Source organism: Lolium perenne, chromosome 5 (genome assembly GCF_019359855.2).
Source record: "Lolium perenne isolate Kyuss_39 chromosome 5, Kyuss_2.0, whole genome shotgun sequence".
In the NCBI taxonomy this organism is placed as follows: Eukaryota; Viridiplantae; Streptophyta; class Magnoliopsida; order Poales; family Poaceae; genus Lolium; species Lolium perenne.
Genome location: NC_067248.2, coordinates 230,039,229 through 230,061,750, shown reverse-complemented (window position 1 = coordinate 230,061,750; position 22,522 = coordinate 230,039,229). Strand labels below are relative to the sequence as shown.

At 41.9% G+C, this 22,522-nt stretch overlaps 2 long non-coding RNA genes across 3 annotated transcripts in view; one reads left to right on the top strand and one right to left on the bottom strand.

The window, feature by feature from the left end:
* The window catches only part of LOC127302188 (uncharacterized), a 114,946-nt gene extending 113,333 nt beyond the window's left edge, over positions 1-1,613 (bottom strand). Inside the window, exon 1 of the long non-coding RNA XR_011745620.1 lies at positions 1,509-1,613. This is a non-coding gene — a long non-coding RNA (uncharacterized lncRNA). The remainder of the gene's footprint in view (positions 1-1,508) is intronic.
* A 17,963-nt stretch (positions 1,614-19,576) lies between these two features.
* LOC127304168 (uncharacterized) lies at positions 19,577-22,522 on the top strand. 2 transcript variants are annotated; one of them, XR_011746098.1, is made up of 4 exons: positions 19,577-19,801; positions 20,666-20,730; positions 21,707-21,873; positions 22,156-22,522. It is a non-coding gene; the product is annotated as an uncharacterized lncRNA (long non-coding RNA). The 2 variants fall into 2 exon arrangements; XR_011746097.1 differs by having other exon boundaries at positions 20,666-21,387.

Here is a 22,522-nt window from a genome sequence, read left to right as displayed (position 1 = left end):
TGACCAAATATGAGGTGCCAAAAAAAATCCAAGAAAAGAAAGTTTTATAGTACATAGAGGATGACATGCGGGTCCCATTTAGCAGCAGCGGTATCACCGTTTGAGAGGCGGCAGGGGATCGAAAGAAAAAGGCAAGTGACCAAATATGAGGTGCCAAAAAAAATCCAAGAAAAGAAAGTTTTATAGTACATAGAGGATGACATGCGGGTCCCATTTAGCAGCAGCGGTATCACCGTTTGAGAGGCGGCAGGGGATCGAAAGAAAAAGGCAAGTGACCAAATTTGAGGTGCCAAAAAAAACTCCAAGAAAAGAAAGTTGATTGCACATAGAGGATGACATGCGGGTCCCATTTAGCAGCAGCGGTCTCAACGTTTAAAAGGCGGCAAGGGATCAAAAGAAAAAGGAAGTAGCCAGAAATCAGGGGGTCAAAAAATCCAAGAATAGAAATAATTTTGGTTCATAGAGGATGACATGCGGGACCCATGATCCTGCATCGTAAACGGCTCGATCGGAGAACGTTGAACGAGATGGCGCGATCGAGAAAAAAAACAATGCCAGAGAGGCTGCCATCTGGGCCCTACATCCCTCGGTGGTGCGGATTTGCATTGACTCTGCCGGCGAACCCGAGAATTCGAGATGCACCACGTCCCGGGCCACCATACGCAACGTTTTGGCCGGTTTCGTCGGGCTAGGTGGCCTCAAAAACGAGAAAAAAAACGTTTTGACATGCACAACGGACAGACCCAAAATCGTCGGCCATGGTACACCAGCAACCACGGCGCGACTTCAACTTCGTCGGCCATGGCAACTTTTCTTGTAGTGAATGCTATGTCTAAGGATGTATTTGTTGATTACATTACGCACCATACTTAATGCAATTGTCTGTTGTTTGCAACTTAATACTGGAGGGGGTTCGGATGATAACCTGAAGGTAGACTTTTTAGGCATAGATGCATGCTGGATAGCGGTCTATGTACTTTGTCGTAATGCCCAATTGAATCTCACACTACTCATCATAACATGTATGTGCATGTTCATGCCCTCTTTATTTGTCAATTGCCCAACTGTAATTTGTTCACCCAACATGCTATTTATCTTATGGGAGAGACACCTCTAGTGAACTATGGACCCCGGTCCATTCTTTTACATCGAATACAATCTACTGCAATACTCGTTCTACTGTTTTCTGCAAACATCATCATCCACACTATACATCTAATCCTTTGTTACAGCAAGCCAGTGAGATTGACAACCTCACTGTCACGTTGGGGCAAAGGAATTTGGTTGTGTTGTGCAGGTTCCACGTTGGCGCCAAAATCCCTGGTGTTGCGCCGCACTACACTCCGCCGCCATCAACCTTCAACGTGCTTCTTGGCTCCTACTGGTTCGATAAACCTTGGTTTCTTAATGAGGGAAACTTACTGTTGTACGCATCACACCTTCCTCTTGGGGTTCCCAACGGTCGCGTGCTGAACGGAGAGACACACGTCAGCTGCGCGCAGCAGCGCCGCCTGGGATTCGCGACCGTCAGCGAGGGAGTGGAAGGAGTTGAACTGGGGAGCTGGGGTCGACGAGCAGGACGCGAATACGGCGCGGAATCTCCGGGCGGAAGCTTGAGGTCGCCGGATTTGTGGAGCTAGGAGCAGCGCCTTGAGGCAGTTTCTGGAAACTGGATCGAGAGGGGAGCGCACGTCACAATCCCCACGATAAAGAAACTGACAACCTAATAAACCAGAAAAAATTACAATAGGTGGAGTCTGAGTCTGCCCATGGTGTGAGCCGCACCGGAGCATCAGCTCGGTCAACCGACCCGGGAGCAGAATAAATTATTCTACACCCAGGTGTTTAATAGAGTTTCTTTCTCTCTCTCTCTATATATATATAGGATAAATACTTCCTACCCCTGGGTGTAGCTACACCCATATCTAATATACTACCATGCGGAAGTATATACGATACTTTGTCGGTTTGAGTATGTTCATACACTATATCTAAGATATTCCAAACCAAGTTTGGTGAAAAACATATAAATGAGCACGTAGTTTGCACTATATATACGAAATACATGCATACATATACGTAAAAAATAAGTCTATGTAAAAAAATGTACATACCACTAGTAGGAAAACCCTTATAGGCGAAGCTTAGTTCTGTGGCGGGCCGTTAAAAATGCGCCACAGAAACTTATTTTGTGGCGCACCAGGCAAGGTGCACCACAGAAATAGCTTAATTTTGTGGCGCACCATGGAACACTGCGCCACAAAAACTTCGTGGGGCCCACACCCTGTCACGCCCTATCATTGTTTTCACTTTTTCTACGGCGCACTGCACTTGGTGCGCCACAGAAATAACGTATTCTGTGGCGCACTGGCCTAGGTGCGCCACAGAAATGACGTGTTCTGTGACGCACTGGCCTCGGTGCGCCACAGAAATAACGTGTCCTATATCATGGCCGTACCCCTCCCTCGCCCGTATACCACTCTCTCCCCCTCTCCCCTCTCCCCTCTCCCCGCGCCGCCGCCTTCCATGGCGAGCGCTGCCGTCGCCGTCGCCGCCGCCTTCCTCCGCGAGGGCCGCATGCCGCCACGCTCCACCCATCCCCGCCACCAGCAGCACAAGCCGCTGCGGCGTGGAGGAGGAGGGGCCGGCGCGGCGTCAAGGTGGAGGAGCCGCCGCCGCGTCAAGGTGGAGGAGCCGCCGCGACCTCCACCCCTGCCGTCGTCGTCGGTGAGCTCCTCCACAACTGCCGTCGTCGTCGGTGAGCTCCCTCCCCTCCCCTCCCTCTTCCTCTCCCGCGCGAGCACAAAGTGCTCGATGAAATGCTGCTTTGTGATTTTCTACTGCTGTTGTGCTCGATGAAATGCCGTTGTGCTCCCCTTTTCTTATTCTGTATAACTTGGCTAATTACATGGATTGAATTATGATCCCATTGATGCCATTTATCTGGTATGTGCACATGGATTGAATTATGATCCCATTGCTTGCAGTTGTTGCCTGTTTAGCACTGCATGAAAGCCTTGATTAAGTGTTTCTGAAGCTTTGGCTTTAGTGAAGTGTCATGTGCAGGTCATGCTTTGCTATTGCTTGATTAATTGGTGCTATGCTTGTTCTTGATGGAGCTATAGTTGATTAATTGGTGCTATGCTTATTCTTGATCTTGCTATATTGCTTGATTAATTGGTGCTATGCTTGTTCTTGATGCTGCTATATTGCTTGATTAATTGGTGCTATGCTTGGTACTAAATTGGTGCTATGCTTGGTACTAAATGGACATGCTATATGAACACCAGCTACTAGCAGTGACATGCTATATTGGCTCTATATATATCTGCTCCAAAGGTTCCATTTGGAGCCTGGATTGCTAGTGGTTATTGTCAACTTATATCACTTGCTATGCACTGTGTGGCTTCTTGGATCATATGTACCTGGTGTTTTTGGAGGTTTACTGCCACTTGTTATTGATGAACCATGTGATGGTAATGATTCAATTTAATTCAATGATGTTAATTTGATTTCCATCCTTTGTTGGAAATAAATCCATGTCTGAACCTGTACAAGGTAATGAAGATTTGCTCACTTGGTATTGCTTGCTAGTTGGACATTTGGTTGGTTTTGATGCTCTTTGGTTCATTTAAATGCATGAAATGCTACTATGGTATGCTACTGTGGTATCCTTGTGAAGAAAATGATGGATTCTTGTGAGCTTATGGTATGCTACTATGCTACTATGGTATCCTTGTGAAGATTTACTTGATGGATTCTTGTGAGCTTATGGTATGCTACTATAGAGATATTCACATTAGGGAATCATGTAAATGAATGCCACTGTGGTATCCTTTTCTTGTTGGCTTTGATGAAAATAGAGATATCCACAGTAGGGGATCATGTAAATGAATGCCACCTGTGGTATCCTTTGAAGAAAAAGGACTGTTTCGATGGTTTTAAAAGGCTAGGTGGTGCTAGGTGATTCAGTTGGCTACCAAGACTTGTCTCATCTGGTTAGGCGGGATATGCTATGGGTTGTTGCTTGTTTAGGCATATCTATCACTTACTTGGATTTCTTGGTTCTTGATTGGCCTCTCTTTTGCCAGCATCACTTGGTCTATATACCAAGTGATGAATAATCCCTTTGGAGCATCTGCTCCATGCATGCTATGTGTGTTTGAGCATCTTGACTTATGTCACCATGGTTGCTGGTTTGTTGGTGTTTTTGTACTTGTCGATGATTAGATGGTTGGTCGATCACTCGTACACTCGGGGGTGGAGCAAGTGAGGCTTGGTGTGATGGCACAAATATCAATATCTTGTGCATCCTACCTGGCCTCACTTACTCCATCCCTGGATGTTAATATTTGTTTCGACCAACAAAGTATGAGGCATTCCATTTAGTTCATACTAGCTACTTCTTAATTGCATTGGCCTTTCTTCCATTTTAGTGCCGATGATTAAATTGTTTGGTCACTTGTACACTCTGGGGTGGGGCCAGTGAGCCTGGTGCGATGGCACAAATATCAATCTCTTGTGCATCCTACCTGGCCTCACTGACCCCATCCCGGAATGTTAATATTTCTTTCGACCAACAAAGTATGAGGCATATGATATCTAGTTGAGATACCACTTGGCTCTTTCTTCCATTTTAGTGCCGATGATTAGAATGTTTGGTCACCTATACGCCGCAATATACTTTGTAGACGAGCTCCCCTTTCCCTAGCCGCCGTTCCATGAACGAGTCCTTGACGAGACAACAACGCCGACATGCCTCTCCGGTGCAGCACCACTTTTCTTCTCTCGCCGTCCAGTACGTGAACGAGTCCTTAATGCCAAGACGGTGCTAGCCTCCCTAGCATCATGCCAACCCCTGTTGTCGCGCTTCAGGCCGTGTCGATCACGCGCCCTGCACTCTTCGCCTTTTTGCCCGGTGAACGAATAGACTAATCGTTGGAATAAGGAAGCCGATGACGGCCGATCGCAATTTAATCTTGCGACCGGCTGTCATCGGTTTCCTTATTCCAACGATCAAGCCTATTGGTTCACCGGCAAGAAGGCGAACAAAGGCAGGCGCGGGACACACGGCTTGAAGCGCGACAACACGGCCCGGCATAATGCTGGGCAGGCCGGCACGGTCTTTGCATCAAGGACTCGTTCAGCTGACAGCGAGGACTGGCGTGGTTCTGCGCCGGAGATGCAGATCGGCGTTGTTGTGTCGTCAAGCACCCGTTGACGGAACGCCGACCGGGGAAAGGGGGCCCTTCTGCAAAGTATACGGCGGTGTATACTGCAACTATGGTTTCTGACCATAGTATTTGTGTTGACCAACAATGTATGAGGCACATATTCTATTTTGTTATTCCATTTGCTTTGAGATTTTCAAAATGCCGATGATTAAAATGTTTGGTCACCGTACACTCGGGGGTGGCGTAAGTGAGCCTGGTAAGATAGCACAAATATCAATCTCTTGTGCATCCTACCTGGCCTCGCTTACACCATCCCTAAATGTTAATATTTGTGTTGACCAACAATGTATGAGGCACTTATTCCATTTTGTCATTCCATTTGCTTTGAGATTTTCAAAATGCCGATGATTAAAATGTTTGGTCACCGTACACTTGGGGGTGGCGTAAGTGAGCCTGGTAAGATAGCACAAATATCAATCTCTTGTGCATCGGACTTGGTCTCACTTACGCCATCCCTAAATGTTAATATTTGTGTTGACCAACAATGTATGAGGCACTTATTCCATTTTGTCATTCCATTTGCTTTGAGATTTTCAAAATGCCAATGATTAAAATGTTTGGTCACCGTACACTCGGGGGCGGCGTAAGTGAGCCTGGTAAGATAGCACAAATATCAATCTCTTGTGCATCGGACTTGGTCTCACTTACACCGTCCCTGAATGTTAATATTTGTGTTGACCAACAATGTATGAGGCATTTATTCCATTTCTCTTGTGCATCGGACTTGTTGGTCTCACTTTCTTCCATTTTCATCATAGTAGGAACTGGATGAAGGACCCCGATGCAAGCGAGCCTGGTGGGTAGAGATGACGGAGCAAAGGAGGAACCGGATGAAGACTACTTTGTATCTTGAAATTGTGAATTTTGTATGAATTAAGAGTTGTATGCAAAACATTTGACACTTGCCACTATATATGTATCTCGATCGGGTTCTAAGTAATGTGATGATGATGTCTATGTTATATCTGTGCAATGTACATGATATTTATATTATATCTGAATGTTGCTGTATATAACCTGTGTATGTGTATTGCTGTCTATAAACTGCATGTGTATAGCAGGCAGAACAAAATCGTGTATAATACAAGCAAATTCTGTGGCGCACTAAAAACCAATTCTGTGGCGCACGCTTTTCGTGGGCGCACCTAAGAACAAGTGCGCCACAGAAACCTTAATTCTGTGGCGCATGGGCAGGTGCGCCACAGAAACCTTATTTTTGTGGCGACGTTTCTGTGGCGCAGCTCCCATGCGCCACAGAATCCATTTTTGGTGCGCCACTGATGAGGCTTTTCCTACTAGTGTACTGCCTACAAAGTAGTATATGTACTACCAAAATATTCTTATATACTTCATACTACATGTACATACTCTCCGGTATGATAGATATTCTCTAGATTATGAGAAACACGTGTGGGTGTAACTACACCCGGGTGTAGTATGAATATGTCATATATATATATATATATATATATATATATATATATATATATATATATATATATATATTCATGCTACACCCGGGTGTAGTTACTCCCACGTGTGTTTCACACAATCTAGGTAGTATCTATCATACCGAAGAGTATATACATGTAGTATGAAGTATATAAAAATATTTTGGTAGTATATATACTACTTTGTAGGTAGTATGTATACTTTTTACGTACACTATTTGTTTACGTATAAATATGCATGTATTTTGTATATATAGTGCAAACTATAGGTGTATTTAATTTTTTTTCACCAAATTTGGTATGGAGTATGTTAGATACAATATACGAATATATTCAAATCGATAAAGTATCATATATACTTTTGTATGATCGTATACGAGAGATGGGTGTAGTTACACCCAGGAGTAGGAAGTATTTATCATATATATATATATATATATATATATATATATATATATATATATATATATACCAGCACTATTCTGCAACCGGTTGCAGAATAATATTCTGAGCACCGACTTGAACTTCTCTGGACACAAGGTTGAACTTCCTGGATAAGAGGGTTGACCTTCCTGTCGAACTTACCTGAACTTCCCGTTTTCTTCAGCGGTACTGATTATACTACGATTTTCTCAACCATTTGGTGGAAATGTGCAAATGATATACCGTTGGATAGATAATGAAAAACCGCAACTTTTTTATGTTCACAACTTTCACGGATTATGTACGGTTTAAATTTAATTTTGAAAATACGAAAACTCTTCTATATGGCCAGAAAACGAACTTTTAGTTCGATTTTCGTGTCGCGTATCCAAAATGTTCAAATGATAAACCGTTGGATAGATAATGAAATTGCGCAACTTTTTCATGTTTTACATTTTTTCAAAATCCTTACAGTTTTTGAACAATTTTGAAAATACCGAAATTCGGACGTACTTAAAAACGAGCGGACAGTAATTTGGATGATTTGTTTCAACCGTATGTCGGAATGATGCAAATGATATGGCGTTGGAAAGCTATGGACTAGGCGCAACTTTCATATTCCAATTGTTTTCTCTAAATCCTTACAGTTTAAGAGAATAACTCGAATTACTGTCCGCCTATTTTATGTGACGGGCACCGAATGATTTCCCCACGATTTCCACGCAGTATATTTAAACAATGGAAACGATATATGGTTGGAAAGGTGTCAAAATGGCGCATCTTTTTCGTATCTACCATTTTTTCCAAATCCGAATGGTTTAAAACTAATTTTAAAAGTTTTGAAATCATGTTTCCGGTATAGTTTGTGTGATAACGATTTGAATTTGGTGGATTTGATCGATTTATTTGTTGTAAAATGTTGTAGGTAATGAAATTATACATATACTCTATCATTTAAAGCTTTTGGTGAAAATTATTGAAGTGGTTGGTGATCAAATCGATGAGATTTGATCAATAGATTTTCGCCCCGTAAAAACAGAGCATTGAACTTCCCTCGACATGAACTTGTACTTATCGGGCAATGTGGTTGTACTTCTCGGCGCTGTTTCACGAAAGTGTTCCGTAAAATGACTATAAGTTTCTCATACGGTGTCCGTTTGAGGTCCACAAGCACACAAAATGCTCAGCACACGCACGCGCATATGAACTTCCCGCGACATGTACTTGTACTTCTTGGCCTTTGTGGTTGTACTTCCTGGAAATGTTTTGATGCTAGTGTTTTTTACAAAAACTACCATGTGTGCTTCAAAATGATAATTTTAGATTATCCATATATTCTATTCAAGAGATTTTGCACTTCCCGGATCTTAATATTTGAACTTCACAACGTTGTTATGTGAACTTATGTGGGGGTATTTTCTTCATGTAATTACCGCTTGTACTTCCTGTTGTCTCTGCCTGTACTTCTCAGAATCACTGCTCGTACTTCCTCGCAGATGACGGGATTATTTTGTTTTTTTATACATTTGGACTTTGTCGGGTTTCTTGTACTTCCTATATTAAGTGGATGTATTGCTCGTGTCGAATGGTTGTACTTCTCATTGTCAAGTATATGAACTTCCTTACGGGTTATGGGGATTATTATTGTTTTTTACTATGTGAACTTATGTGGGGCTATTTTGTTTAAACATTTTTAATTCATGTAATTACCGCTTGTACTTCCCGTTGTCTCCGCATGTACTTCTCAGAATCCCTGATCATACTTCCCTGCAGATGACGAGATTATTTTGTTTTTTCTACATTTGGACTTGTTTCTTGTACTTCCTATATTAAGTGGGTGTATAGCTCGTGTCGAATGGTTGTACTTCTCATTGTCAAGTATATGAACTTCCTTACGGGTTATGGGATTATTATTGTTTTTATCTATGTGAACTTATGTGGGGGTATTTTCTTTGAACACTTTTAATTCATGTAATTACCGCTTGTACTTCCTGTTGTCTCCGCATGTACTTCTCGGAATCACTGCTTGTACTTCCTCGCAGATGACGGGATTATTTTGTTTTTTGTACATTTGAATTTTGTCGGGTTTCTTGTACTTCCTATATTAAGTTGGTGTATTTCTCGTGTCGAATGGTTGTACTTCTCATTGTCAACTATTTGAACTTCCCTATGGGTTATGGAATTATTATTGTTTTTTGTACATTTGGATTTTGTCGGTCTTCTTGCACTTCCTATATTTAGTGGGTGTACTGCTCATGTTGAATGGTTGTACTTCTCAGCAGCAACTATTTGAATTTCTTCATAGATGACGGGATTATTTTCTACATTTTATTTTACAATTGATTTCTGCCCCGCAAGAATAGAGCATTGAACTTCCCTCGACATAGGCTTGCACTTCTCAGGAAATGTTGTTGTACTTCTCGGTGTAGTTTAGCGAAACTGTTTAGAAAAACAGATAACAATTTATTTGAACACTTTGTACTTCCCATAGTTACCGCTTGTACTTCTTGTAGTCACCGCTCGTACTTTTCGGGATCATTGCTTGTACTCTTCGCGGATGAGTGGGCTTTTTATTTATTTTTGTGTACATTTGGATTTTGTCGGTTTTCTTGTACTCCTTATATTAAGTGGATGTACTGCTTTTCTCGAATGGTTGTACTTATCAGCTTTAAGTATTTGAACCTCGTGAATGACAAAATTATTTGGTTTTTTCTTACATTTGGATTTTTATTGGTTTTCTTGTACTTCCTATATTAAGTGGGTGTACTGTTCGTGTTGAACGGTTGTACTACTCGGCGTCAAGTATTTGAACTTCCTCGCGGATGACGAGAGTATTTTGTTTTTTGTACATTTGGATTTTTTTCGGTTTTCTTGTATTTCCTATATTAGGTGGGTGTACTGCTCGTGTCGAATGGTTCTACTTCTCAGCTTCAAGTATTTGAACTTCCTCGTGGATGACGGTATTATTATGTTTTTTGTACATTTGATTTTTGTCGGTTTTCTTGTACTTCCTATATTAAATGGGTGTACTACTCATGTCGAATATTTGTAGTTCGTCAAGTATTTGAACTTCCTAAAACCGAGGCTTGACTTGTGTGTCTACACTTTTAGAAAAAATTCTAAGACCTAAACGTGTGATGTGTGTACTTCTCTAATGGGTAGTTGGGTACTAAAATGGTCGTCCCGGCGTTGCGCGTAACGGCTACGCCGAAAACACGCAGAGGACGTCGGAGAACTTAGGCCCGCGGCGGCGCCGGAGTTGCATGCCTGCAAGGACACTGAGGTGCGTCACGGCGGCGCACTTTGGCAGTACTAAAATGGTTTGTATTGCCCATACTATAGCGATATTACTCCTTGGATCTAAATGATTGTCCTGCCAAGACTATAATGGTTGTACCGCCGATCGAGAGTATAATGATTGTACTGCCGATACTAAAATGAGTATATTTCAATGCTTTTGTGTACTACCGCGAAAAATAATTGTACTTCTTTTGCGATTAATAGTTGTACTCCTTGCGACCTCCCTGATAAATGGGTCTCTTACAAAACTGTTTACGCACTTCGCGTGAATAGCATCAGGTACTTCCGCCGACAGAAATTTTGAAACTCATTTTTAGTCAACATTTTTACTCAACTTCCCGGTGAATAGTATAATGTCCACCAAACAAACTATTGGAACCGATCAAATGCACTGCTCTTATAGTGTATATGATTTGCAAAATACTATTTTCTTAACAACAATTAGTCAAGTACTCACAGACCAAAGTGGTATAATCCAGATGAGCTTTTCTGCAGTACGCAAATAAAAATTAAAAAAGGCATTAAAAAAATGGGCAGCACAAGTAATCTTCACGAACAGGCACAAATAATCTTTTCTATTTGCAGTGATTCTTCCACTTCCGGCCCCAACATCTTGTAGGAGTACTTCACATCCTCGCGTCGAGCAGCAACTAAGCCACCGGTCGAGGGCGGCAGGATGGAGCAGACGCGGTGAGCAAGGAGGCCGGGCGGAACTAACAAACTTCTATGGGACGTAGAAATAAACACGAACATCTATAGCCTCTGCCTATATGAGTGGCCTAGATTTTATAAAAAATAAATTACTCCTGGAAAGAGTGATTTACTTCCTGACAAAAAATATTTGTACTTCCAGCGGACTAAGCCTATCTTCAGATGCAATTCTTCAACTCATAGCAACAGCCTATGCCCCTTCTCTGATGCTCTTATTTCAGCAGGTATCCAAGGCTATGTACTGCACTTTATATACTATGCTTGAGTAGAAATAAGTTGGCGCCCCGGCACCTCACATGTTTAAAAAAAAAAGATCGAGCAGATGAAATTGTTACTTTTATTCTAACTCCAGATGTAAAACTTGAGGTCACTGGTCAAATTCAGCTTTATCTAGTCTACCTTCTAATCTTCCGAAGGTTTCAATTCAGCGAAGTGCACCAAACTGAAGCTAGCAACTAGCTCCGCACCATGGCAAGAGATTCACAGCATGGAGAAGAGCATCAGGTTCAGCATACGCGCACGCACATACAAGTTAAACAATACATGGTCGCATAATTAAAAGAACATTTGTGTTAACTACCAAGTGGATGCGTTTATTACCAATCTGTAGTACTGTACTGCTGTGGAGAGAAACAGAGAGAAGATGCGAAGCGGAAGAAGCTGGACGAGAGCAAGGAGCTGCCTCTTTGGCCTGCTGGTGGAGCCACATAAGGAGGCCAGCGCCATCGATGGCTAGCAGGCTGACGTGGTACCGCTGCTCTTCAGAGGCACGCCCGAACATTTACCAGCGCAAAGTTCAGGCCCAGCTCTGAAAAAAGTTCAAACATGCGTGGCGAAACAGTTCAAGCGGAGGCATCAGACATAACGAAAATGCATCGAGCAAGAAATCCCCGCAGGGAGCCGTCGGGGCTAGCAGAGTCCGTGCAGGAATCTCCCAGCGGCGGCGCCTGGCGCCTAGGTGAGCAGCCTCGTCGGAATCCAGGGGAGAGGCGTGCAGCAGGAGACTGCGCGAGTCGTCGGGGACGGGAGGTTGGGGAGAGACGGCGGCCGGAGGCGGTACGGGTCGCCGGTGATGGGATGTACCCTACTGGACGGGTCGACGGGGACCGCCGGCGGCGGCGCGGAGGTTCGCACGGCGGCGGCGCGAGGTCCCGTCTGGCTGCGGCGGCGTGGGGGCCCTCTGGCTGCGGCAGCGCGGCGGGCCGTTTGGCGGCAGCGGTGGTGCGGGGCCAGCGCCTGGAGGAGCATGGGAGCAGATCGGGTGGTGGGAGGGTTGGGACGTGGGTGGTTGGGGAAGATGGGCTCCGTAGCCTTTTTTCTCCTCGGACCGCACCTATATAAGTGAAAGATGTTCAGAATAATATTTTGAGCACTGGTTTCATAATAGTGTAACCCTACCCTCTATATATATATATATATATATATATATATATATATATAAAGGTCTGCTATTCTCGAACCGGTTCGAGAATAACTATTCTCGAACCCTTTCTGAACTTCCGCGTGTTTCAGAAGTGAACTTCTCGACGGAATACCAGAATTGCATATTCGTGCAGACAGTATTTTCATGTTGATTTTCAAACCGCTTATCGGAATGATGCATATAATATATCGTTGGATTCGTATAGTAATTTCGCATCTTTATCTTGTTCATTGTTTTTCGAAATTCTCTATTGTTTAAAAATAATTTTGAATATACAAAACAATATTTTCGCGGATTTCAGCAATTCCGTGCAGTTTTTGAGGTCTAATTTCCAAAAGGTTCATCGGATTGATGCATATGATATGCCATTGGAAAGCTGTTGACTAGGCGCAACTTTTTCATATAGATCGTTTTCTCCAATTCTTTATAGTTTAAGAGCAGATTTGAAAAACAAACATGATTCTACTTTCCGGAACACTAGAATTACATATTTATGCGGACAGTAATTTTAATGTAATCTTTGAATCGCTTATCGGAATGATTCATGTAATATACCGTTGGATTCGTACAGTAATTTATCATCTTTTTCGTGTTCATTGTTTTTCCAAATTCTCTATTGTTTAAAAATAATTTTGAATATACAAAACAGTATTTTCGCGGATTTCACTAATTCCGTGCAGTTTTTCAGGTCTAATTTCTAAACGGTTCATCGGATTGATGCATATGATATGCCATTGGAAAGCTGTTGACTAGGCGCAACTTTTTCATATAGATCATTTTCCCCAATTATTTACAGTTAAAGAGCAGATTTGGAAAAACATAATTCTACTTTCCGGAACATTAGAATTAAATGTTTATGCGGACAGTATTTTTAATTTAATCTTGGAATCGCTTATCGGAATGATGCATATAATATACTATTGGATTCGTATTGTAATTTCGCATCTTTTTCGTGTTCATTGTTTTTCCAAATTCTTTATTGTTTAAAAATAATTTTGAATATACAAAATAACATTTTCGCGGATTTCACTAATTTCGTGCAGTTTTTTAGGTCTAATTTCCAAACGGTTTATTGGATTGATCCATATGATATGCCATTGGAAAGCTATTGACTAGGCGCAACTTTTATATATATATATTTTTTTCACCAATTATTCACAGTTTAAGAGCAGATTTGAAAAAACATGATTCTACTTTCCTTATTTCTTATTTTTATTTACTGTTTTTGGGGATTTATTTCCGAACCACTTGTCGGAATGTTCCAACTGAAATTTTGTTGAAAAGATATTGATTAGGTGCAACTTTTTCGTTTTGAATTTTTTACAGCGAACTTCCTCGAGGTACAATGTGAACTTCAGGCCGTTACGAAGTGAACTGTCATTTTGACCAAAGTGAATTTCAACAAAATGTAGTTGTACGACGTATTTTAAAGTGAACTTCCATGAGATGGAAAGTGTACTTCCACGCGGTACAAAGTGAAATTCATTTTTTTTCAAAAGTGAATTCCCACAAGAAGTAATTTTATCGGCGTGCAAAAAGGTGAACTTCTACGTGGTGCCAAGTGAACTTCCTCGTAGTATACAAAGTGAACTACTGTTTTAACCTAAGTGAATTTTGACAAAAAAAAGTATTTCAGCTTGTTTGACAAAACGTAATGTGAACTTCCGGAAAAAGTAAAGTGAACTTCCGAAAAAAAGTTAAGTGAACTTCCGAAAAATGAAGTGAACTTCCCGAAAATGAAGTGAACTTCCCAAAAAAGTAAAGTGAACTTCCGAAAAATGAAGTGAACTTCCCAAAAAAGAAGTGAACTTCCGGGAAAAGTAAAGTGAACTTCCAAAAAATCTAAAGTGAATCTATTTGAGAAATGAAGTGAACTTCCCGAAAAATGAAGTGAACTTCCGAAAAAAGTAAAGTGAACTTCCGAAAAATGAAGTGAACTTCCCAAAAAAATGAAGTGAACTTCCGACTAAAGTAAAGTGAACTTCCGAAAAATGAAGTGAACTTCCCAAAAAAATGAAGTGAACTTCCCAAAAAAGTAAATTGAACTTCCGAAAAATGAAGTGAACTTCCCAAAAAAATGAAGTGAACTTCCAAAAATAGTAAAGTTAACTTCCAAAAATGAAGTGAACTTCCCAAAAAATGAAGTGAACTTCCAAAAAGTAAAGTGAACTTCCAAAAAGTAAAGTGAACTTAGAAAAATGAGTGAACTTCCCAAAAAATGAAGTGAACTTCCCAAAAAATGAAGTGAACTTCCCAAAAAAGAAAAGTGAACTTAGAAAAATGAAGTGAACTTCCCAAAAAGTGAAGTGAACTTCCGAAAAATGAAGCGAACTTCCAAAAAATGAAGCGAACTTTCAAAAATGAGTTCGGCGGTATGTGGCGTGGGTTTGATAGTAGGCGGGATGGAGTCGGCGGGAGGTAAGGTAGGGTGGGGTCATCGAGAGGTGGTGTGGGTGGTATCTTCGGAAGTTGGAGGTGTGGGGTTGGTGGGTGGTGGTGGTGGGGTAGAGTCGACGAGAGGTAGGGTGGGGTCGATGGGCAGTGGGGTTGGCGGGCCGTAGCTAGGTGAGGTGGGGTTGGCGGGAGGTGGGTGGGTTGGGCCGGCGGAAGGTTGGATGGGATTGGGTGGTTGTGTCGGGTTTAGAAGGTCTTTAGAGATGGGTTGTAGAATAACTAGTCTATAACATCCTGGGGGGGGGGGGTTCTAGAATAGCTATTCTTGAACCACTCTTAAGGGGGTTCGAGAATAGTCTTTCTCTATATATATATATATATATATATATATATATATATATATATATATATATATATATATATATATATATATATATATATATATATATATATATATATAGAGCTGGACTATTCTCGAACCCCCTTAAGAGGGGTTCTAGAATAGCTATTCTCGAACCCCCTATTCCCGCTACAGTTTCTTATCCCGAAACCGACACATGTGAACGCCCGAGAAAAGAACCCCAACTGGTCCATCCGAACAACCCGATTCCCCATCGTTCCGCTCCCCACCACCTGCCGCACACCCGGCGACCGCCGCCTCCACCATATGCCGCGCGCCCGGCCGCCGCCTCCCACACCACTCGCCCCGCGCCCGGCGACCGCCGCCTCCACCACCTGCCCCGCGCTTTGGCGACCGCCGCCTCCACCACCTGCCGCACGCCGGCCGCCGCCGCCCACACCACCCGCCCCGCGCTCGGCGACCGCCGCCTCCACCACCTGCCGCGCACCCGGCCACCACCCCCCCCCCCACCTGCCGCGTACCCAGCCGCTCCCAATCAAACTCCCACCCAACCCCCCCCTCCCTGCCCACGTTACAATGGCCGCCCCCACCAATCTAGGCAACCGGCGGTGCCACGTATCCCCGCATCGTGTGGATCTCGTCGCATCCGGCCCCTCCCCTTCGGCAAGTGCATCCGGCGGTGACCCACCTTCCACGCATCGCGTGGATCCTGCCGGCGCGCCACCGCCCCTCCACCGCGCGGATCTCGCCACCGGCGCCCCGCCCCATGGTCGAGCGCCACCGCGTAGGCCCTCGTGCTAGCTGAACTGTGCCTCTCCTCTCTCTGAGCTTCACCGGCCGGCGCCGCCCAACCACGCCCCTGCAACCGCGCGTCCAGCCCGACGTAGCCCCGTGAGTCCACCACTGTGACGCCTTTGCTCCCGCTCTCTCTCGGCCGTCCTTTTCTCCAGGAGGGAAGGCTGACGCCACGGTTGATGGATGAGCTAAATGAGCTACATGGTGATTTGTCGTTTTTGCTTATTGGTCTGTATAATTTTTCCATGCAATGCAATGTTGAATGCGAAAGATTAACCACATGGTTTTGTATTGTAAGGAAGATTGCTTTAGTGCGACATGAAGTTTGGAATCCCGGTTGTGTGGCCGTGGACACCTAGGAGCGCCGCCGTGGACTCTGGAACCAATGTTCGGGTGACCACGTCTTTGGCGAGTCTATCATGCCCAGTCGATCTGCTCCTCGCAATATAGACAGTGGTTGCTATGCTAGTTGTCGCTATGCAAATGCTATTGCTGCTGCGTTTTTATTATGGTCATACTTTGCTTGTGGTTTTTTACAGCACTGAACGTTTCACTTTTTAATTGTGAACAGTTTGGTTAGGCCAAATAGGGCACGTTCCTATTGGAAAAAGAGCAGAAAAATGACCTTGGTACACTTGTTAGTTTTAGGAAGTTCGGTACGTCCGGTTTAGACAGTGCACTTGTTATTTGTTTCCATCTTAACATTCAATTTTTAATCGAAGTTCTGGTTTATTATCAGCAAAGTTCATTCCAAGTTAATTTCATCGTAAAAAATGAAGTACACTATGCAAACCAAGACGTTTCGGTGTTTTCAAATTAAACTAGTGAAAAATAGACTGATCAAGATCTTGGCCAATGGAACATTGAGAGAAGTTCACTACATGTACAAAGAGAAGTTAGTTTCTGAGTTAATTTATGTTATGTTATACCATCCATACCATGCCTTTTTGTACTTTCTGATAAAAGCGTGGAAAAGGTTAAGAAAAATAGAAGTGCACTTCTTAAACTACGAGAGGTTCACCGATGTAAGAAGTTCATTCTACCTCCTGGAAGTTTTTACTTCTATGTGGTTTTGTCGAACAAGAAGTTAACATATTTAGGAACAGGAAGTTAGCATGCTTATTAGAGGAAATGCACTTAATACATACATATTAAAAATTAAAAGAACCGGGACATCAACAAATTTGGTCATCTTTTGTATATTTGTAGCGCTTATATTGTAGTTCGGTTTATTTTTGGACACAGTTCAGATCTTCGCGCTTGAATTTTGGTTCGTATGCTATTGTCACAATATAAGTTTGCTTTGTTTGTTCGGTACTTAAAAGAACCAGCACCGCCCAGCGCACCTCCCCTGTTGGTTGAGCTCTGTCGATGAGTAGCACTGATCTTAATTCGAGAGGCTAGCTACTGCGGTACGCAACTTACCAAAGGCACTCTTATGCAATGCGTAGCTGGGCAAAGTCCCGTGCAAATTTTTGTGTTTGTTTTGTCGGTTCGCTTATATTTGTATGGAAAAATACCATCGGTGCTACAGATGTACAAGCTAGAAGCACGTATGTAAATGTGAAGCGGCGCAGATTATGGAGAATCTTATTTGATAAAAATGGATATATGCTAGTACATCTGTTTTCTATTTGGTTAATCACATCAACATCGGAAAAGGGTTAATAAGCAGCAATAAACCGATGATGATTTGCGGTTAATAAGCAGCAATGATACGATACGAGTTCATGATTCCCTTAACGTAAAGTCCACTTCTTCCATATGGCTGGTTCGGTATAAAATGGAAATTGCTATTAAAACTAAAACAAAATTGCAGCTATCATTTAAAAAAAATAGGCACAAAAAATTCAGAGAAAAATGTAGTGTTGATTCTAAGTTCAATTTTATTTATTGGAGAAGCTCACTTTTAGAGAAAAATGCGAGAGAAATGATCTATATTTATTGGGCGAGAGTTCGCTTCGTCCGAAAGCGAAGTCCAGCTTTGTCATCGGAACAATTCAATTCATAATCAGCTAGCTATTATGAGAAAATTAAACGAGTAAAAAATAATGCTGCTTGAACATCATCATTGAAAAGTAAATTGTCGAGCTCTGGATTATTCTTATACTTGAAGATACCAGAATTTGCATTCACTTGTACCAGGTACCTAGCAGTAGTTTCATTTCACGCCATGATAGAGTAGCTTAAGAGTTTGACATTATCGTGCTTTGGCTGCATTATTAATTTAATCATGGTTATGCATTTTCAGCAAAGCTGACTGTTTTCATTTGGATTACAGATAAAGATCTTGACCATGACCATCCAATGGAGTCTAATCGCCTTCATCGGGATGCACCTGGTGTGTGCTAATATTTTTGTCCTTTGCTATGCACAAAAGCTTGTGGCGGGAGAGTTTGTAGTATACGGGCGGGCGATCGAGTCCTTAGCAAAAGGCGGTGCGTGATGCGAAGCGAGGTTAGTCAAGTCTCCTATGAAAAAAATTAAAGGATCACGGTGAGTTCTTTGTAAAGTGAAGTTTACTTCTCTATGTTTTTGTCGGAACAAGCAGCCAACATAATCAAAGAATAGGAAGTTTGCGCCTCCTGGACCCGCCGCCGCGCGCCTCCTAGATCCCCGCCGCAGTGCGCCTCCTAGACCCGCCAGACGCGCGCCTCACAAGCTAGAGTTAATTACAATTCATGGTAGCCTACGATGCGTCGAACTCATGTTTGTCATTTCCTTTTTATTTCTTAGTTTGTCTCCCAACAAGCATTTGCATGCCATTACTTCATACAGCCCTTTCATCCATGTATGTATAAACTAGTCTGTTAGTAAAACCAAGTGCATAAACGGATGTATATAATGGTATGAAACGATGATGGACACTGAATGTGAGAAACAGAGCAGTGTACACCCACTTTTTTTTGACCTGGAATAGAAGTTCTATTTACTGTAAAAAATTGTGGAAAAATAGGAAGTTCACTAGTTAAGCTACAGCGGTTCTTTATTTGAGAAGTTTGTGAAGCTCATTTCTATTAATTTGCGAAGTTTACATCTCTTGCTATTTTCATTTTTCTCGCCTAGGAGTTCAACTATTCATTTATATGTTGATGTATGCACGACAACATGTTACTTCTACAATAAAAAATTCAGGATTCGCCTTTTCTGTCCTAAAGTTCATTCTCTGTTGGCGGGAAGTTAGTTTGCGTTTGCGCAATACTCGAGCAGCTACAGGATGCGGCGATATTCTCTCGGGGAGCATTGCCGGGACGAATGCGGTATTGCTGAAGTTCATTTCTTCTAATCCTTGTAGTTCACTTCCCTAATTCATGAAGTTTACATCTCTTGCTACTTGTTATTTAGTTCATCCATTTGGTTTAGATATGCACTTGTTTATTTAGTTCCTTGTGAAAGTCAATTTTTTGTCGAAGTTCAGTTTTATTGGTGGGAGAGTTCACTTTATTTTTTAGAAGTTCAATTGTTATAGTGCAGATATATTCATTTCTTCCAGCAAAAAAGGTTCTAATTCACCCACGAGGGAAAAAGTTCGCATTTTGTTGTCACAAAGTTCACTATTTTCAAATCTGGAAGTTCGCATCTGTTGCTAATTTTTATTGTACTTCTATATGGTGTGTGGTACTAACTAAATTACCCTCAGTTCATGTCACTTGCGGTACTTCTACATGGTGTGTGCTCCCACACAGCGCCACCTCGCCCTTCAATGCAGGTAATGGTCTCGGAACCTTTGGAGCCTTGTGCCTCTACTTTGATTCCATGTCAAACCTTCTCTGTTGTTGTATTCGGTGCCATCTGAAGTTCAGATCTTAGGAAGTTCGGTTTGTACAAAAATGCGTAGTCTACTTTGTCCATAAAAAAGAAATTCATTTTCTTGTGAATTATGTGGGAGTGTAATTAGTCATGGAATTGGAAAAATTCTTGCCAGGAAGTTCAGAATGTACACATGTTGCAGAGCATGCATTTATTCTTCCTACTGCATTTTTTTCAAAAATTGAGTATTAGATTCAATGGCATTTTAACTGTGTGGTTGTGTAATGTTTATTTATTCTATATTATGGAGGATTCAACTCTAAAGTTATTGCAGGCAGTGCACTTATCCAAAATCTGGTAGTTAATTGTATGAGAAAATAGAGGGAGGAAATATCCCTGAGAAGCCCATTTGATTGGAGAATCATTTCAAACTAGAAACAACTTTACGGTCATTCAAACTAGAAATATCCCTGTCCGCTTGTTTTTATATTTGGATACCTTTTCCGATGAATTTATACTTCTTGCATGTCCCATCCGATCGTGTGATTAATTTCTTCAGGTGTCTACTTTTCTTATATTTGGATCCACTTTTACGTAAAATTTATGCTGCTTGCATGCTATTTTACAGAGAACTAAATAGAAAGTATATGCTTGGAAGTGCACATAGGAGAAAATAGGCAGTTCTTTTTATATAAAATAATATAAGTGTGCTACTTTTCTTGTATTTAGGTTGTCTTCAGCGGGAACAGCCTGCATATAAATTCACTTCTTATCACATTGATATTTTCCTAATCCCTGCATGTGCACTCTTGTTCCATAGCAGTCCACGGTGTCAATGATGATCGGCAGTCCACATTGCATCAAACCAAGAAGTCAATCTGAAAAGAGGTAATTTTTTTCTAAATTATTAGAGAATGCACTTTGTTTGTCCCCAGAAGCTCGCATCTTCTATCTAGGAAAGTTCAGTGTGTATACACCTAGTTGTGAAGTTCACTTTATATTTTTTAGTTGACCTGAGCTTGTACGTGTATGGTTATGAACTTGCGTATTTTTTAGTTCTTTGTTTTTTATGGAAAAAATGAATCAAGCATGGGCAAAACACGGTACAAGTATGTGCTGATGCGTGTCTGGCTATAAAAAGTAGAAGTTCCTTTGGTTTACAAAGAAAGTTTATGTTTCATTTTGTACATGCTCACTACTGTCGGTTCATCTAGAAAAAAATAGCTTTTCCATGTGTACACATAAAATCAATTCATGTGTGCTTTATTTGTTGTTTGCTATGGAGAAGTTCACTAATTTGTTTTTGGAAAGTTCACTCTTATGCGGTTAGCTATATCTATGGGTAAGTGTCGATGGTACAGACGTAGAAAACTAGAAGTTCGGATTTAATTGTGGAGCAGTGCAGTTCACATGGGCGTTGGCGAACATCCGTCGGCGCACCTACCTCCGCATCGGCGTTGGTGAACATCAGTGCACACCAAGTTCCTCGTCAGGCTGAGATGTTTTTGCAACTGACTGGCTATGAAGTTCACATCTCTTTTTAGGGTAAGTTCACTGCGTGAGGGGAAAGATGTTGGGAAAGACGTTCAGTTAAACACTACAGTAGCTAATATGTTGTGGTACGATTCATCATTGGTCATGATATGCTTTGTTGGATGCTGCTGATGTATTAGCTGTCGTGCAGTTTCCATTGATGCATTAGCTGCTGTAAGCTACTATCGATGTTCATGTTTGGATTTTACCCCTTCTCGTTTGATGTTAATGCTTAGTTATTTACCAAGATGCGGATATAGAATTTCACTATTGTTTTTTTGGGAAGTTCGTTAGTATATGATCTGAACTGAGCTGTTGCTTTCTTCGTTAGTCATGGCCATGCAGGGAGTTAGCTTCATCTCTAGAAGAAGTTCATTGTGGGCTGAAAAGAGCACTGGCATGGACTCCTGCAAGCACAGCTCTAGACTTCCGCGAGTGATAGTGTGGTCTTCACGAGCATTGTCGTTGCCGCTGCTGCTTCAAGCGAGATGGTGTCTGGTTAATCTCTTTGAACCTCTCTGAACTTCTTTGATTTTCTCTGTTTTATGCAGCCAATTTAATTGGATAGCTTTTTCTTCACTGCAATTCTTGAGAAAGGAGAGATAGGAGAACCACAGTACTTTGTTCTTATGCCCTAGGTGACATCAAGCCTTATAATTATGCAGATTGGAATAGATAAAATAGCATATCCAAATTCTCTTATAATACAAATATTTGGTTTACAAGCATGTATTCTTGTAAGGTGGTAATCAACCTGATGTAGTTCTTTTCCTATTGCAGTTTCATGTGTGATGGTGATAGTTCGGAGTAAGAAAAGTGATCGTTTTCCTGTGAGCTCGCCGCTGCTGCAAGCTCGACCAAGTGCGATTTGCCCATGCCATCAGCACTTAGTAGTTCACCCTTTACAGTGGAGCTGTACCTTGTGGAAGCACGCATTGGCTGTGAAGTTCAGGGGGGCAGATTTGTGAAGTCCAGAGACCAATAGCTATGTAGTTTAGAGAGCTCAATTTGTTATTTTGGTTGAGACATTGGATTAGCGTTGTGAACATGATTTGTGCTAATGTTATTTTGTTTCTCTTGTCCTGCTTGTGGTTTGGCGACTTTGAGGTTGAATGGAAGTGGACAATTGTATAAAATGTATAAACTG